Here is a 12,658-nt window from a genome sequence, read left to right as displayed (position 1 = left end):
ATAGGTTCTGTCTACCATTTTCCGTACATTTTTTAATGAATGAAAATAAGCTGTCAATGGAAATAAGTTGTCAACTATTTTTAAATAAACAATATAAATTACTTAATAAATGTGGTTGAGAAACTCACATAATGGTAGAACTGGAGGCGTCTGCACATCGACCCAGATGTCGATATTACCTTCAATTTCATCTTCCGGACGAATATCAAAGGTGGTAAGCATATTAGGCTCAAATGCATAAGCCTTGCATAGTGCTACCCAAGTTTTGCATTCAAAATAGGAGTAGGTGTCTGCATTGTACAATTTTACGGCAAAAGTATAACCATGCTCGGTCCTCAAGTGAACTATCTTTACCTCCCTAGTTTCTTCAGTACTGAAACCAATCTTATCCAAGACATAATGTCTTGCATGGCAGGGGATACGCTAGTAGAATAGTAAAAAATAAAAATTATAAGTTGAAGCAAAAGAAGTCATGCTTAATTACGTAAAAAGACTTGTCGTTGTGACTTACTGTATCCACCTGGAAGTCCCCATCCAGCATGATGCTGAAGCGCCTATCATCAACTAGGAAAGGCGTGTCGCAAAGGTCGCGCTTGTCTTGGCAGTATTCGCACATAACATATTCGTCGTCACACGACAATTCCTAAATCAGAGAAAAATTGGGCATGACATTTACTAAAAAGTGGACATATGGAGCGCCTGAAATTTGCCGGAACGGAAATGAATCAACATTCCGGCAAAACAAGCAAAGCTACCAAACATGAAGCTTCAAACTAAAGTGCCATGGTTCATCTTAAGGCAACCAAACAACATAACTAGAATCAGCAGTTCAAAAACACTAAAGTGTTGGAATTATGCCCTAGAGGCAATAATAAATGTATAGTTATTATTATAATTCCTGTATCAAGATAATAGTTTATTATCCATGCTATAATTGTATTGAATGAAGACTCATTTACATGTGTGGATACATAGACAAAACACCGTCCCTAGCATGCCTCTAGTTGGCTAGACAGTTGATCAATGATAGTCAGTGTCTTCTGATTATGAACAAGGTGTTGTTGCTTGATAACTGGATCACGTCATTGGGAGAATCACGTGATGGACTAGACCCAAACTAATAGACGTAGCATGTTGATCGTGTCATTTTGTTGCTACTGTTTTTTGCGTGTCAAGTATTTATTCCTATGACCATGAGCTCATATAACTCACTGACACCGGAGGAATGCTTTGTGTGTATCAAACGTCGCAACGTAACTGGGTGACTATAAATATGCTCTACAGGTATCCCCGAAGGTGTTAGTTGAGTTAGTATGGATCAAGACTGGGATTTGTCACTCCGTGTGACGGAGAGGTATCTCGGGGCCCACTTGGTAATACAACATCACACACAAGCCTTGCAAGCAATGTAACTTAGTGTAAGTTGCGGGATCTTGTATTACGGAACGAGTAAAGAGACTTGCCGGTAAACGAGATTGAAATAGGTATGCGGATACTAACGATCGAATCTCGGGCAAGTAACATACCGAAGGACAAAGGGAATGACATACGGGATTATACGAATCCTTGGCACTGAGGTTCAAACGATAAGATCTTCGTAGAATATGTAGGATCCAATATGGGCATCCAGGTCCCGCTATTGGATATTGACCGAGGAGTCTCTCGGGTCATGTCTACATAGTTCTCGAACCCGCAGGGTCTGCACACTTAAGGTTCGACGTTGTTTTATGCGTATTTGAGTTATATGGTTGGTTACCGAATGTTGTTCGGAGTCCCGGATGAGATCACGGATGTCACGAGGGTTTCCGGAATGGTCCGGAAACGAAGATTGATATATAGGATGACCTCATTTGATTACCGGAAGGTTTTCGGAGTTACCGGGAATGTACCGGGAATGACGAATGGGTTCCGGGGGTTCACCGGAAGGGGGCAACCCACTCCGGGCAAGCCCATAGGTATTTGGGGGGGTCACACCAGCCCTTAGTGGGCTGGTGGGACAGCCCACCAAATCCTATGCGCCAAGGAAGAGAAAATATCAAAGGAAAGAAAAAAAAAGGGAAAGGTGGGAAGGGGGAAGGACTCCCTCCCACCAAACCAAGTAGGACTCGGTTTGGGGGGGAGAGTCCTCCCCCCTGGCTCGGCCGACCCCTTGGGGTTCCCTTGGACCCCAAGGCAAGGTCTCCCTCCCTCCTCCTATATATATGGGGCTTTTAGGGCAGATTTGAGACGACTTTCTCACGGCTGCCCGACCACATACCTCCATAGTTTTTCCTCTAGATCGTGTTTCTGCGGAGCTCGGGCGGAGCCCTGCTGAGACAAGATCATCACCAACCTCCGGAGCGCCGTCACGCTGCCGGAGAACTCTTCTACCTCTCCGTCTCTCTTGCTGGATCAAGAAGGCCGAGATCATCGTCGAGCTGTACGTGTGCTGAACGCGGAGGTGCCGTCCGTTCGGTACTAGATCGTGGGACTGATCGCGGGATTGTTCGCGGGGCGGATCGAGGGACGTGAGGACGTTCCACTACATCAACCGCGATCTCTAATCGCTTCTGCTGTACGATCTACAAGGGTACGTAGATCACTCATCCCCTCTCGTAGATGGACATCACCATGATAGGTCTTCGTGCGCGTAGGAAAATTTTTGTTTCCCATGCGACGTTCGCCAACAGTGGCATCATGAGCTAGGTTCATGCGTAGATGTCTTCTCGAGTAGAACACAAAAGGTTTTGTGGGCGGTGATGTGCGTGTTGCTGCCCTCCTTAGTCTTTTCTTGATTCCGCGGTATTGTTGGATTGAAGCGGCTTGGACCGACATTACTCGTACGCTTACGAGAGACTGGTTTCATCGTTACGAGTAACCCCCTTTGCTCAAAGATGACTGGCAAGTGATGGTTTCTCCAACTTTAGTTGAATCGGATTTGACCGAGGAGGTCCTTGGATGAGGTTAAATAGCAACTCATATATCTCCGTTGTGGTGTTTGCGTAAGTAAGATGCGATCCTACTAGATACCCTTGGTCACCACGTAAAACATGCAACAACAAAATTAGAGGACGTCTAACTTGTTTTTGCAGGGTATGATTGTGATGTGATATGGCCAATAATGTGATGTGATATATTGGATGTATGTGATGATCATGTTGTAATAGAAATATCGACTTGCACGTCGATGGTACGGCAACCGGCAGGAGCCATAGGGTTGTCTTTATACTAACATATGTGCTTGCAGATGCGTTTGCTGTTTTGCTAGGATGTAGCTTTAGTAGTGATAGCATAAGTAGCACGACAACCCCGATGGCGACACGTTGATGGAGATCATGGTGTGGCGCCGGTGACAAGAAGATCGTGCCGGTGCTTTGGTGATGAAGATCAAGAAGCACGTGATAATGGCCATATCATGTCACTTATGAATTGCATGTGATGTTAATCCTTTTATGCACCTTGTTTTGCTTAGAACGACGGTAGCATTATGAGGTGATCTCTCACTAAAATTTCAAGACGAAATTGTGTTCTCCCCGACTGTGCACCGTTGCTACAGTTCGTCGTTTCGAGACACCACGTGATGATCGGGTGTGATAGACTCAACGTTCACATACAACGGGTGCAAAACAGTTGCGCATGCAGAACACTCGGGTTAAGCTTGACGAGCCTAGCATGTGCAGACATGGCCTCGGAACACATGAGACCGAAAGGTCGATCATGAATCATATAGTTGATATGATTAGCATAGGGATGCTTACCACTGAAACTACTCTCGACTCACGTGATGATCGGACTTGGGATAGTGTAAGTGGATCATGAACCACTCAAATGACTAAGAGAGATGTACTTTTTGAGTGGGAGTTTAGCATATAATTTGATTAAGTTGAACTCTAATTATCTTGAACATAGTCTAAGTCCACTTTGAATATATTTGTGTTGTAGATCATGGCTCACGCAAGTGTCATCCTCAATTTTAATACGTTCCTAGAGAAAGCTAAGTTGAAAGATGATGGAAGCAACTTTGTAGACTGGGCTCGTAATCTTAAGCTAATCTTACAAGCTGGAAAGAAGGATTATGTCCTTAATGCTGCGCTAGGAGATGAACCACCCGCTACGGCTGATCAGGATGTTAATAACGCTTGGCTAGCACGTAAGGAGGACTACTCAATAGTTCAATGTGCAGTCTTGTATGGCTTAGAGCCGGGAATTCAACGTCGCTTTGAGCGTCATGGAGCATTTGAGATGTTCCAGGAGTTGAAGTTTATCTTTCAGAAGAACGCCCGGATCGAGAGGTATGAGACCTCCGATAAATTCTATGCTTGCAAGATGGAGGAAAGCTCGTCTGTCAGTGAACATGTGCTCAAAATGTCTGGGTACTCAAACCGTCTAGCTGAACTGGGGATTGAACTCCCGCAAGAAGCTATCACTGACAGAATCCTCCAATCACTGCCGCCAAGCTATAAAGGCTTTGTGTTGAACTACAACATGCAAGGGATGAACAAGTCTCCCGGCGAGTTGTTTGCGATGCTGAAAGTCGCAGAGTCTGAACTCCGTAAAGAGCATCAAGTGTTGATGGTGAGCAAGACCACTAGTTTCAAGAGAAACGGCAAAGGCAAGAAGGGCAATTCGAAGAAGAGCGGCAAGCCTGTTGCCAATCCGCCGAAGAAACCCAAGGCTGGACCTAAGCCTGAAACAGAGTGCTTCTATTGCAAGGGTATGGGTCACTGGAAGCGCAATTGCCCCAAGTATCTGGCAGATAAGAAGGCGGGCAAAGAAAAATCAGGTATATTTGATATACATGTTATTGATGTGTACTTAACCGGCTCTCGTAGTAGTGCCTGGGTATTCGATACCGGTTCTGTTGCTCACATTTGCAACTCGAAACAGGAACTGCGGAATAGACGGAGGCTGGCGAAAGACGAAGTGACGATGCGCGTAGGAAACGGTTCCAAGGTTGATGCAATCGCCGTCGGCACAGTGTCACTTCAACTACCATCAGGATTAGTGATGAACTTAAATCATTGTTATTTAGTGCCTGCGTTGAGCATGAACATTATATCTGGATCTTGTTTATTGCGAGACGGTTACTCTTTTAAGTCTGAGAATAATGGTTGTTCTATTTCTATGAGTAACATCTTTTATGGTCATGCACCGAATGTGAGAGGATTGTTCATGTTGAATCTTGATAGAGATACACATATACATAACACTGAGACCAAAAGAGTTAGAGTAAACAATGATAGCACCATATTTTTGTGGCACTGCCGCTTAGGTCATATTGGTGTAAAGCGCATGAAGAAACTCCATGCTGATGGACTTTTGGAGTCACTTGACTTTGATTCACTTGACACGTGCGAACCATGCCTCATGGGCAAGATGACTAAGACTCCGTTCTCCGAAACAATGGAGCGTGCAAGTGACTTGTTGGAAATCATACATACCGATGTATGTGGTCCAATGAGCGTGGAGGCACGCGGCGGATATCGTCATTTTCTCACCTTCACTGACGATCTAAGTAGATATGGTTATGTCTACTTGATGAAGCACAAGTCTGAAACATTTGAAAAGTTCAAGCAATTTCAGAGTGAAGTGGAAAATCATCGTAACAAGAAGATCAAGTTCCTACGGTCTGATCGTGGGGGTGAGTATCTGAGTTTCGAGTTTGGTACTCACTTAAGACAATGTGGAATTGTTTCGCAGTTAACACCGCCTGGAACACCACAGCGTAATGGTGTGTCCGAACGTCGTAATCGTACTTTATTAGAAATGGTGCGATCTATCATGTCTCTTACTGATTTGCCGTTATCGTTTTGGGGTTATGCATTAGAAACAACTGCATTCACTTAAAATAGGGCACCATCGAAATCCGTTGAGACGACACCATACGAATTGTGGTGTGGCAAAAGGCCAAAGTTGTCGTTTCTTAAAGTTTGGGGATGTGATGCTTATGTCAAAAAGCTTCAGCCTGAAAAGCTGGAACCCAAAGCGGAAAAATGCGTCTTCATAGGTTACCCCAAAGAGACAGTTGGGTACACCTTCTATCTCAAATCCGAGGGCAAAGTGTTTGTTGCTAAGAACGGAACTTTTCTCGAGAAGGAGTTTCTCTCGAGAGAATTGAGTGGGAGGAAGATAGAACTTGACGAGGTTGTCGAACCTCTCATCCCTCTGGATGGTGGCGCAGGGCAAGGGGAAACCTCTGTCATTGCGACGCCGGTTGAGGAGGAAGTTAATGATGATGATCATGAAACTCCAGTTCAAGTTTCTGTTGAACCACGCAGGTAGACGAGATCACGCGCTGCTCCAGAGTGGTACGGTAATCCCGTCTTATCAATCATGTTGTTAGACAACAATGAACCTGCAAATTATGAAGAAGCGATGGTGGGCCCAGATTCCAACAAATGGCTAGAAGCCATGAAATCCGAGATAGGATCCATGTATGAGAACAAAGTGTGGACTTTGGAGATACTGCCTGAGGGCCGCAAGGCTATTCAGAACAAATGGATCTTTAAGAAGAAGACGGACGCTGACGGTAATGTGACCGTTTATAAAGCTCGACTTGTGGCAAAGGGTTTTTCACAAGTTCCGGGAATTGACTACGATGAGACTTTCTCTCCCGTAGCGATGCTTAAGTCCGTCAGAATCATGTTAGCAATAGCTGCATTTTTCGATTATGAAATCTGGCAGATGGATGTCAAAACGGCGTTCCTTAACGGTTTCCTTAAGGAAGAGTTGTATATGATGCAACCCGAAGGTTTTGTCGATCCTAAAAATGCTGACAAAGTGTGTAAGCTCCAGCGATCCATTTATGGACTAGTGCAAGCATCTCGGAGTTGGAACAGACGTTTTGATGAGGTGATCAAAGCATTCGGGTTTATACAAGTGGTTGGAGAATCTTGTATTTACAAGAAAGTGAGTGGGAGCTCTGTGGCGTTTCTAATATTATATGTGGATGACATATTGCTGATTGGAAACAACGTAGAGCTTTTGGAGAGCATAAAAGGTTACTTGAATAAAAGTTTCTCTATGAAGGACCTAGGAGAAGCTGCTTACATTCTAGGCATTAAGATCTATAGGGATAGATCAAAACGCCTGATAGGACTTTCACAAAGCACATACCTTGATAAAGTTTTGAAGAGGTTCAAAATGGAACAGTCCAAGAAAGGGTTCTTGCCAGTGTTACAAGGTACGAGATTGAGTAAGACTCAGTGCCCAGCAACTGATGAAGATAGAGAGCATATGCGCTCCGTCCCCTATGCTTCAGCCATAGGCTCTATCATGTATGCGATGCTGTGCACTAGACCGGATGTTAGCCTGGCCATAAGTATGGCAGGCAGGTTCCAGAGTAATCCAGGAGTGGATCACTGGACGGCGGTCAAGAATATCCTGAAGTACCTGAAAAGGACTAAGGAGATGTTTCTCGTGTATGGAGGTGACGAAGAGCTCGCCGTAAAAGGTTACGTTGATGCAAGCTTTGACACAGATCCGGACGACTCTAAGTCGCAAACCGGATACGTATTTATTCTTAATGGGGGTGCAGTAAGCTGGTGCAGTTCCAAGCAAAGCGTCGTAGCAGATTCTACATGTGAAGCGGAGTACATGGCTGCCTCGGAGGCGGCTAAGGAGGGTGTCTGGATGAAGCAGTTCATGACGGATCTTGGAGTGGTGCCAAGTGCACTGGATCCAATAACCTTGTTCTGTGACAACACTGGTGCCATTGCCTTAGCAAAGGAACCAAGGTTTCACAAGAAGACCAGACACATCAAACGACGCTTCAACCTCATCCGCGACTACGTCGAGGAGGAGGACGTAAATATATGCAAAGTGCACACGGATCTGAATGTAGCAGACCCGCAGACTAAACCTCTTCCACGGCCAAAACATGATCGACACCAGAACTGTATGGGTGTTAGATTTATTACAATGTAATTCACATGGTGATGTGAGGGCTAGATTATTGACTCTAGTGCAAGTGGGAGACTGTTGGAATTATGCCCTAGAGGCAATAATAAATGTATAGTTATTATTATAATTCCTGTATCAAGATAATAGTTTATTATCCATGCTATAATTGTATTGAATGAAGACTCATTTACATGTGTGGATACATAGACAAAACACCGTCCCTAGCATGCCTCTAGTTGGCTAGCCAGTTGATCAATGATAGCCAGTGTCTTCTGATTATGAACAAGGTGTTGTTGCTTGATAACTGGATCACGTCATTGGGAGAATCACGTGATGGACTAGACCCAAACTAATAGACGTAGCATGTTGATCGTGTCATTTTGTTGCTACTGTTTTTTGCGTGTCAAGTATTTATTCCTATGACCATGAGCTCATATAACTCACTGACACCGGAGGAATGCTTTGTGTGTATCAAACATCGCAACGTAACTGGGTGACTATAAAGATGCTCTACAGGTATCCCCGAAGGTGTTAGTTGAGTTAGTATGGATCAAGACTGGGATTTGTCACTCCGTGTGACGGAGAGGTATCTCGGGGCCCACTCGGTAATACAACATCACACACAAGCCTTGCAAGCAATGTAACTTAGTGTAAGTTGCGGGATCTTGTATTACGGAACGAGTAAAGAGACTTGCCGGTAAACGAGATTGAAATAGGTATGCGGATACTAACGATCGAATCTCGGGCAAGTAACATACCGAAGGACAAAGGGAATGACATACGGGATTATACGAATCCTTGGCACTGAGGTTCAAACGATAAGATCTTCGTAGAATATGTAGGATCCAATATGGGCATCCAGGTCCCGCTATTGGATATTGACCGAGGAGTCTCTCGGGTCATGTCTACATAGTTCTCGAACCCGCAGGGTCTGCACACTTAAGGTTCGACGTTGTTTTATGCGTATTTGAGTTATATGGTTGGTTACCGAATGTTGTTCGGAGTCCCGGATGAGATCACGGACGTCACGAGGGTTTCCGGAATGGTCCGGAAACGAAGATTGATATAGAGGATGACCTCATTTGATTACCGGAAGGTTTTCGGAGTTACCGGGAATGTACCGGGAATGACGAATGGGTTCCGGGGGTTCACCGGAAGGGGGCAACCCACTCCGGGGAAGCCCATAGGTATTTGGGGGGGTCACACCAGCCCTTAGTGGGCTGTTGGGACAGCCCACCAAATCCTATGCGCCAAGGAAGAGAAAATATCAAAGGAAAGAAAAAAAAAGGGAAAGGTGGGAAGGGGGAAGGACTCCCTCCCACCAAACCAAGTAGGACTCGGTTTGGGGGGGGAGAGTCCTCCCCCCTGGCTCGGCCGACCCCTTGGGGTTCCCTTGGACCCCAAGGCAAGGTCTCCCTCCCTCCTCCTATATATATGGGGCTTTTAGGGCAGATTTGAGACGACTTTCTCACGGCTGCCCGACCACATACCTCCATAGTTTTTCCTCTAGATCGTGTTTCTGCGGAGCTCGGGCGGAGCCCTGCTGAGACAAGATCATCACCAACCTCCGGAGCGCCGTCACGCTGCCGGAGAACTCTTCTACCTCTCCGTCTCTCTTGCTGGATCAAGAAGGCCGAGATCATCGTCGAGCTGTACGTGTGCTGAACGCGGAGGTGCCGTCCGTTCGGTACTAGATCGTGGGACTGATCGCGGGATTGTTCGCGGGGCGGATCGAGGGACGTGAGGACGTTCCACTACATCAACCGTGATCTCTAATCGCTTCTGCTGTACGATCTACAAGGGTACGTAGATCACTCATCCCCTCTCGTAGATGGACATCACCATGATAGGTCTTCGTGCGCGTAGGAAAATTTTTGTTTCCCATGCGACGTTCGCCAACATAAAGCACACCAAATATAATCATGTCATTTCAAATAGCTTCTAGTTATGCTGTTTTAAACAGATGTTTGGTGTGTTTTTGCTATTTGAAGCTATTCTGATGCAGTTCAAATATAATCATGTCACTTCAAATAGCTTCAAATAGCATCAAAATAGCAAGGTTCATCTTAAGGCACACCAAATACAATCATTGTTCAAAAACACTAAAACACACCAAATATAATCATCAGTTCAAGGCTTCCAGGGACAACAGTCAATGGTCCTTCTCATGACACGTGAGCTTCTGTCACCAGCATCTCTTAAGCTATGGGATCACATGCCCTGTACTTTGGTAATGACTGTAAAGTTAATTCCTTTGTGAAGTGGCAGGAACAGAGGCTTTACGCTAATAATCATCTGGACATGATGAAGCTAAACTATGCTGGATGCACATTCTGAAGGACCGATAAAGTGAGAATAGAAAATTCGATTGTGGGTTTGCTGTTACATACATGTAGTGCACTTTATGGTGTTCACCTTGACAGGTAAAAAAATACAGTTCATTTTATATTGAGAAAGGGGCTAGTGGCAAGAAAATTGATGTACATCCACAACAAGCCTAACGTGGGCTACAGAAGGGGAATTACTGAATTCGCTGATGGAAAGCTAAGGAAGCCCTGTTGCTCTGATCTGCTTGATCTTAAGATTGCAAAGGAGATTGACCATCTAGTTCAAGCTATCGTAGATGACAGTGGAAAACTTTACAAGCGAGTCTTCGCTGATTATAAACTGGTTCAAGACAGATTGTATGTCCATTTACCCAAGGGGGTATGTGAAAACCATCACCAGCAACCCTTAATGGGCTCAGCTGGAATCCTTTTACTCCACCTAGCCTGATTACTAGATGTGCTATGCTGAATTGGTTGGTTGTCCTAGTTCTGGCACCTGATATTTCTCTCGGCAGTGGAGGCTGGAAGTTCTAGATCAGCTAACACATGAACAAGACCACCATCTATATTCAATCTATGTTCAAAAATGCAGGGGAGGGAGGGGGGCGAACCTCAGGGTAAACATCGCAGCCGAGGGAGGGGAGCGCGGCGGAGGCGGAGGGGGAGGCGGCGGCGCCCTTGTCGTCGCCCATCATCGGGGGTTCCTGGCGGTGGTGGGGAGAGGCAGGGAGCGGGGAGGGCGCGGTGCGAGGCGGACAGTGGCGCAGCGGTGAGGGGGGAGCAAGGGGTTCAGCCGGCGGCGGCATGTGCGGTGGGGAAGGCGGCCAGAGGGCCACCCGGCGGCGGCATGTGCGGTGGGAGGGGCAGCCGGTCGGAGGGGCGGTCGGAGGGAGGAGAGCGGGCGTTTCTGGATTTGGATCAGGAGGGAGAGCCACGAGGGGAGGGGAGTGGGAGTTTTTTTTTCACTTCTGGTTATCAATGGCGCACCCACATAAGAATGTGCAATTGGTAACCAGGATTACTAATGGCGCACCTGGGAAGAATGCGCCATTAGTAGTTCTAAAAAAACTGAAAAAAATATTAGTAGTGGCGCACCGTTGACGTGGTGCGCCATTACTAGTTAAAACTAGTAATGACGCATTTCCCACGGTGCGCCACTCGTAAGTGTAAGAAAGGCTGGGGGCCACGTCAAAGATAGTAATGGCTCACCAGACACACGGTGCGCCATTAGTGTTATGGACACTAATGGCGCACCTGTATCTGGTGCGCCACTGCTATATAGCAGTGGCGCACCACATGCATGGTGCGCCATTAGTGTCCATATTAGCTATAGGCTTTTTTCTAGTAGTGATTCTCTGACTTTTTTGAAAAGATTGTTGAGGTTTTCATGGATGATTTCTCTGTTTACGAATCTTCTTTTGATGATTGCTTGAGCAACCTTGATCGAGTTTTACAGAGATGTAAAGATACTAACCTTGTCATGAATTGGGAGAAGTGCCACTTTATGGTTAATGAAGGCATTGTCTTGGGACATCAAATTTCTGAAAGAGGTATTGAAGTCGATAAGGCTAAAGTTGATGCGATCGAGAAAATGCCATGCCCTACATACATTAAAGGTATAAGAAGCTTCCTTGGTCATGCTGGTTTCTATAGAAGGTTTATTAAGGACTTCTCTAAGATTTCTAGGCCTCTCACCAATATCTTGCAAAAAGATATTCCATTTGTTTTTTATGATGATTGTGAAGAAGCATTTGAAATACTTAAGGAGGCCTTGATAACTGCACCTATTGTTCAACCACCTGATTGGAACCTACCTTTTGAAATTATGTGTGATGCTAGTGATTATGTTGTTGGTGTTGTTCTAGGACAAACAGTTGATAAGAAAATAAATGTTATTCATTATGCTAGTAAAACTCTAGACAGTACCCAAAGAAACTATGCTACTACTGAAAAAGAATTTTTAGCAGTTGTGTTTGCATGTGATAAGTTCAGATCTTATATTGTTGATTCCAACGTTACTATTCACACTGTTCATGCTGCTATTAAATATCTCATGGAAAAGAAAGATGCTAAACCTAGACTTATTAGATGGGTTCTCTTGCTACAGGAAGTTGATTTGCATATTGTTGATAGGAAGGGTGCTGAGAACCCCATAGCAGATAACTTGTCTAGGTTAGAGAATGTTCTTTTATGATTTGAGACATTACTTTTGGGATGATCCTCACCTTTATAAAGAAGGAGTAGATGGTGTTATTAGACGTTGTGTACATGACCATGAACAGGGACAGATCCTACAGAAATGTCACTCCGAGGCTTACGGAGGACACGATGCGGGAGATAGAACTGCACACAAGGTATTGCAATCCGGTTTTTATTGGCCTACTCTCTTCAAGGATGCTCGTAAGTTTGTCTTGTCTTGTGATGAATGTCAAAGAATAGGTAATATCAGT

Source organism: Hordeum vulgare, chromosome 3H (assembly GCF_904849725.1).
Source record: "Hordeum vulgare subsp. vulgare chromosome 3H, MorexV3_pseudomolecules_assembly, whole genome shotgun sequence".
In the NCBI taxonomy this organism is placed as follows: Eukaryota; Viridiplantae; Streptophyta; class Magnoliopsida; order Poales; family Poaceae; genus Hordeum; species Hordeum vulgare.
This window is presented reverse-complemented; position numbering follows the sequence as displayed.